Raw genomic sequence first — 7,372 nt, forward strand, 5'->3', positions numbered from 1 at the left:
TGTGCTGCTAGCGAGTAGCTTGTGGTTGTGAGGGAATGGAATTCTGATGGCATTTTCATTTCTCTAACTGTGATATTGAGCTGCTTTCTTGCAAAATGTGCAATCTGTACAGAGTTGTATTTAACAAGAATTAAAGTAACTTAAGTTTGCTTTGTCAGATTTTAGTTCTGCGCAGAGGTTAAGTGAAAAATGCAGCGGTTGCAAAAACTAGTAGGATGTGTTCACTTTTTTCAAAGTTTGATTATCTGATACTGTGTTAACAGCAGGTCTGTTTAAACTTGATCTTGTTATTGTGGCTCATTTCCTTTCCTTTGATAACTACAATTAAAAGCATTTTTAACATTCTTCTCCTGGAAGAAATGGAATTACTTGAAGTATGAAAACCACACCAGGGTGGTTCCTCGTTTGGAATCATAATTGTAGATTGAATAAGACATACACCACCTCAACAGCTGCTTGTTTCCTTATGCTCCATTTCAGATGCAGATGTGAAGTGGCCTGCCACAGAAGCGCATTATCCTCTGACCCTCAGGTACTCCAGCTGCTCTAGGCCGGGAGGCAATGGACTCTGAGGAACTGCATAAATGTTATGAAGCCTTCATATGCAAATCTGCCTTTTTAAACTGCAAAGCCAAATGCTGAGACTTAAAAGCAACCCAAACTGTTCTTTCCACAAATTGTAATGAGGTGGCACAGCAATTACAGCTTGAATTACTGTCAGTTGTTTCTGTACCTCAGATTAAAAATATTGCTGAAGACAGAAACTCACACTTTTCATGACCTTCATAAAAGGTGCATGCTGGTGACTTCCATTGTTCCCTAAACCGAATAAAATTGTTTGAAATGTATTCCAATGAAAGTGACTGAGGTTGTCTAAAAAGAGCTTTAATTTACCCCAAAGTGTCTACATTTCTGGAGTAGCCCAGATCTCAGCTATACCTCATGTTCAGTGATTTTTTATCTGAGTTTGCTGTGTAGAATTAACTGTGGGGATTTAACCTCTTTTGCCAAAGAGGAGAGTGTTTCATTTTTTAATGGACAATATGAACCAAAATTTTTTCCTCTAAAAAAACCATATTTATAACCCTTTTGTATGGTTATCACTTTCTGTGAAATGTATATAAAGTAGCAAGGGTGCTGGAAGATAAAGGGAGACTCTCTGTTGGTTACTGTGGAGGATAAACCATTTTTTGGAGTTTACATAGTTTCATGTGCATACTGACTGTAATAAACTATGCCAAATCAGAGTACCCCTGACTCTCATTGGTGCCCTGTTTGCTGGGCTGTTGAGAGGCTCACTCTGAAACCAATTTCCCATAATGAAATTAAAAAAAAAAATTCCCTTCCTAGTTAAAATTAAAATCAAAGGGCACATTTTTCTTTTCTGAAACTCATTCATAGGAAACCTGAATAGACTGATGCTAGCTTTACTATAGATAATACCTCTGATGAATGGTCACCTTAAATTGCTTTTTAAAAAATGGTATTTGGAGAAAACCTTGTCTGGCTCACATTTGTTGAAGCCAGGGGGCCCCAACCTGAACCTGCAAAAGTGTCCAATGGGTGACCTTTTGATGCCGGAGAACCAAAATCTCCATCATCATACCATTTTCTAAACATGCACCCTGTAGAGAGCCATGAAGATTGTTTTTGCACGTGCAGATCACCAATTACCTTACAATTCTTACCTCCAAACACCTTTCCCCACACCTCATTGTTTTTTCATCCCATAAATAACCCTAAACTCAGGGAGACAGATTTAAGTTCAAGAGCTCTCACTCCTGACTCTTGGCCACTTCATGAATTAAATTATTTCTCATTTGAGTTGGGAGACTGGTTCAGCAACAATCCTCAATAATTAAGGGCAGGTGGTACAATGAAGAGCACGGCCTTGGTGACAGGTGGGTGTTGGTTCTACACAGATTGGCCATGAAATAGTTGAGAATTTTTGGCTAGTTATGTAACATTGAACCTTGGTTTCCTCATGATGGAAAATGGTGTTAACGTGTCCTCTTCCTCCAAAAATTACTGGTAAGAATCAGTTGGGACATTTATTAAAGTTCCTGTTCTATAAATGGGCCTTTATTTCTAATCTAGGTCATCTGTGGCTATATATAGCATTTTAACTTGAAAATATTAGTCCACAAGAATGAAGTTGGATCTGCAGCCCTTTTTTACAATAGAGGTGTTTTCCACCCATCACATTTCTTCCCCATACTTGTGATCCAATTGTGAAAAAAGCAAGAACTTTGTTCGGGAGCAGTACTTCCTCAGGGTGGGCTCTGTAGACTAAGGTGTATGAGTGGAAAGGTCTGATAAACCCTATGCAGCCAAGCCTAAACTAGCAGATAAGAGCATGTATCTTTTTCAGTGTGAATGAGGAATACATCATTCTAATTGTCTGGTTTTCTTCTAAGCTATCAAATCCTACCAAAAAGCCAAGATTACTTCTTGTCACTTCTTAAAACTGTGGCTGAAACACATCTGCCTTGACAAGCAAGACTTCACTGGCTAGAGGCTGCTGAAACTTTGCTCCGGGTTTTATTATTGTAATCAACCTAAAAATATCCAGAAAGGATGTGAGGGGTTGTTTGATTTTAATTTCACACTGCTTGGGATTCTTAGCAGAAAATCAAATCACATTTTTATTGCAGACACAATCAAAAATACCTTTCCTAAATCTATCAGTTCACCCTGACCAATCACAGCAGTCCAAGTGGGCCCACCAGATTGGCCTCTATTCCTGAAATTCTCATCATGCATCCATTCATGCCCCAAATAGTTATTAACATTTTGAGAGCTGTATTTGAAAGACAGAATGCCCAGGATCTCTCCAGGCTCTGGAAGGAGCTTAATCTTGTTAATGGGATGCTAAAATTAAACACAATCACCTGCACCTACCTGCTAGCATTTCCTGTCCCCAGTCTATCCAGTCACCCACTATTTCCTTGCACTTACACACTGCTGTATCCACAGCACATGACAGATCTCATTTCCCCACTATTGATCACATTCCCTGCCAATCTGCTCCTGGAATAAACTCCCCTAGATACTTTTTGTTCAGCCTTCAGTATTCTGCAATTTTACTACTGTGTTTGCCTATGAATTAATTTGCATTCACATTGCTTGAAATTTGGATGTCTTGAATCATCTTCATCAACTATGACATTTTTTCAGCCATCTTTTTACTGTTTTCTTTCATCTCCCCTTCTGGAATTCCTATTGGATGTCCATTAGAGCTTTTAATTCTATCTCTCATGTCTCTTAATCCCTCTTATTTTCTTTTTATCTTTCTGTGCTGCATTCTGGGTAAATTCCTAAAAGACAATATGGCATGGTGGTTGAATACACAGACTTTAGATTGCCTGACAAGGATCTGAAACGGTTTGGTGCCTGGCAGAAAAACAAGGGTACCTATTATGGCTGTCAGAAAACTAAGTGAAGCATTTATTTATTTTTAAAAATCTACAAATATAGTTTATTTTCAAATTTTACAAGAAATTGTCACTTCCCAATGCTATTGATGCAGTTAAGCTAGAATATTGTTTCTTTTTCTTTTCATTTCACTGTGTAAAAACACACAAGCCGGGCGCAGTGGCGCAGGCCTGTAATCTCAGTGGCCTGGGAAGCCAAGGCAGGAGGACCGCAAGTTCAAAACCAGCCTTAGCATCAGCAAGGCGCAACTCAGTGAGACCCTGTCTCTAAATAAAATGCAAAATAGGGCTGGGGATGTGTCCCAGGGGTTGAGTGCCTCTGAGTTCAATCCACAGTACTCCCCCCAATTAAAAAAAAAAAAAAAACATGGGCATAAAGTTCCATCCTAGCACTAGTGACCACCCATAGAGTAGAATGAGGTATGCAAATGGATAAACAAGAATTACTATATTTCTCGAATAAGGTAATGCATATAACCTAGGAAGTTTATATAGATATAATAGCCAAATACAATCAGTCACAGGTATTTCCAACTAAATACTCAATAACTGCATGTTAGGAAAACACGGTTGATAAAAAAAGCTGGACAAAATGTACTATGACTAGGAGTGGATAAAAAACATTCAGATGCACATCAAAGATGTAGTCCTACTCCATATCATAGTCTCTGCTCTGTCCTTTCACTACTCATTAGAGATGACACATTAAAGTTGATATCAGAAGACCAACACCTACACGATCCTTGAATGCAACCCATAGGAGCTTTATTGTCTCAAAAAATCCAATGCCCAGCACCAAACCAAATATTTTAGTAGATAGAGTCAAATACTTAATAGGACCAAGAAAACAGTGTCATCTCTGGCCCACTGGTCCTTTATCTGCTTCCAGTAATGGAAGTTTCTATAAATTCTTTGGAGAAAAGTGAACAGGAAGAGCATCTGCCAGGCAGCAAACTCGAAGTCCATCTACTGAAACTGAAAAAGCCTTCTGAGGTATTTGTAGCATTTGCTCTAGACACGTGTCTTGCTGCATCCTAGAATTCAAGACTCTGTTCCCCTGCACTGTAGAATTCACCGAAGTATCTGGTGACATCTTCCTACATGGAAGAAAAAATTCTTTTACACATAGTATTAAGAAATGTTTGGCTACTCAAGTTATTTGACAAGAAGGTCACCTTACAATTTCTCTTCCACCCTTCAGAATGGTCAGGGATCAAAAGCAAATGGTGTTGGTGCTGAGGCTTATCTAGAGGCTGGAGAATTGCTGCCTGTACTTCAGACAAGGGCAACACCACATCCTTAGACCCATCTCATAAGACTTGTGCAGGGCCTTCTGTTTCCCACACTTCACCTCACCCAATCCTCAGACAGCCATGCCAGATAGCTAATGTTAGTAGAGGGAGGGAAGAGGAGGCACTGGGAAGGGAAGTGACTTTCCTTTGAGCACAAAAACTGTGATAGAGCCAAAATCGGAACTCAGATTCTGTATTCTTAGCCACCACGTCCTTAGTTGAAGCCAATTAAAAAGCATTTTCACTCAAGTCCATCAGCATACGGACAGATAAGTCTTTGTTCATCGGAATGCAACATAAAATCAAAGTAAAACTCCAATCCCTAGTTCTACCTCCAGGACAGTTCAGCAGGAGGAATGACAATGTAGGGGAACAGTCCAGTCTGAAGCTCAATCAAGCCACTGATCCACCCCATGCCTAGCAGTGCTGTTTCCCATTTCACTCCACCTAGCCCCTCACCTGGCTCAACTGTTCCCCATCAACCCAGCCAGTTACATTTGAGATAAAATACTAAAAGTAGCTCCATACTCACCATGATGCTAGTTTTGGAGTAGACACACACATATTACTCTAAGACATGTTACCAAGTTAAGAAACCATCCATTTTATCTTTTCCCCCCCATTCACCAAGAATGTATGTTAAATACCGAACAGTACCTTTTCAGCATTTGGAATCAGAAGCAAATGATTTCCCCCCATAAGGACCCCTCCAAGACCCATCGTAGGATTAATTACATCACTAGATGCCCTAATATTTAAAAACTTGGTTACAATGGATGAATCTATTAACATGTTGCCAAATCCATACTGATCTTTGCAACAATATTCTTCTGCCAATTAGGTCTTTTGTTTTCTTTGAAAAGAAAACATGATCAGACTTAGAAATTTAGAAAATTTCTTCTGTCAATTCTTCTTTTGCTAGGCATTGAAATTACCTGCTCCTTCACTGGTAATGCCATTAAGACCATATATTCTGGTAAGATGTGGGAGAGGTGCTTTGACAGCTTTTTGCCATTTTTCTTCCCTAAAAAAAATTGAAATTTAAAACTTCACTGAAGTCAATTTGGTTACATTACACCTTCCTAGAAAAGTTTTCACATTTATTCCTATATAATGGAACAAAATACTGTCTCTTAGTTGCTATTGCTTTTTCTCCCTTAATTTTTATTTTGTGTATTTGCATTTATTCTTTTTTATGACTCAGTCAACAGTTAATTTTATTGTCTTTTTCCTCTGAAAAATCATTTTATTTTTAAAATTAGTTTTACTACTTTTGTGCTCTCAGAAGCAAACAACCCACTCAATATAACTTAGACAGAGCTAAAAATTCCCTCAACCATAATGACAGTAGGGAGCATCTAGTGAAGATAACAAAAATATCATGAATATTATAAAAAATATGACAGTGGGCACACAAGAAGAGATAATTCCATTCCCTAAGTATTTGTTGGCGGGGAGGAGGGAAATGCTTTAATCACAAGGATCTAGGAGGTTTAAGAATTTTTCTTGCATTCTATATTTACTTAACTGCAACAAAGGTATTTCTCATGAAATTTAAATCCATCTCACTTATTATTTTAAAAAATAAAAACGTAGGCTCCACCAAACCTTGTACCATTTAAGAAAAATGAAAATAATCAGCTGGGGAGAAAGACTGAAAAGCCTGTAATTTCATGTATCTTTTTCCTTCTTAGTAGCCTATTAAGGTAAAATTGAGAGGAATTTGAGTCCTTATTCTAATGCTTACTAGTGGTGTAACTCTAAATAAATAATATAACTTCTCCAGTCTTCAACTTATTCATCCTAACAATATTTTAATACTTTTCAAAAAGCCTTTCATGATCCAACATGGCGGCGGGCACAGAGAGATCAAGTTTCTGACCTCTTCAGCTGCACGGGCATAGGGAGTCGTAAACCGTCTAAATGGTGTTTGCTCAGGATCACTAGGCAATGCTGAGCTGAAGTGGATCTGGGGCGAACAGCCTGGGCCTCTCAGAACACACACCGAGCCCTGATCGGCTGAATTCAAGCTCCCGTTCACCTGCTTCTCGCAGACAAACTGCTGTGACTCAGCACTAAACAATCCCGCTGAAACAACTGGTCAGCCCTTCTGAACCTAAGGAAGTTAATGCCAACCGAGCCTTCATAGGCAGTGGCCACAGGATTGAAACGGGGCTTGGGAGAGACAGTCAGGACCCACCCGTTGCATTGGTCACCCAGCAAAGGGAACGAATTGTCGCCATTTGCATGGGATACCACCATGGCAGAGACCTGACGTCACCAGAATGCGGCGGAGGAGATAAATCCATTGAAACCGGCGGCGACAGCATCAAATAAATTTATAGGAGTAAACACTAACTCAGCAGTCAAACAGAACAAGAAGTAACATGAGCAGCATGAAAAAGCAAGGAAAAAAAGGAGTACAAACAATGCAGGACAGCCTAAATATTCAGGAGGACCTAGAGGCATCAGAAAAATGGTCAAATAAAGAACTCAAGGATTACCTTAGACAGATGGAATGGAACCTTAAAGAGGATATGAGACAGCAAATTCAAACAGTGAAAGAACACATTAAAAATGAATTACATAAACAGATAAAAGAAGAAATTAAGCATCTTTATCAGGAGATAGAGATTATAAAAAAAA

Source organism: Marmota marmota, unplaced genomic scaffold (genome assembly GCF_001458135.2).
Source record: "Marmota marmota marmota unplaced genomic scaffold, marMar, whole genome shotgun sequence".
Lineage (NCBI taxonomy): Eukaryota > Metazoa > Chordata > Mammalia > Rodentia > Sciuridae > Marmota > Marmota marmota.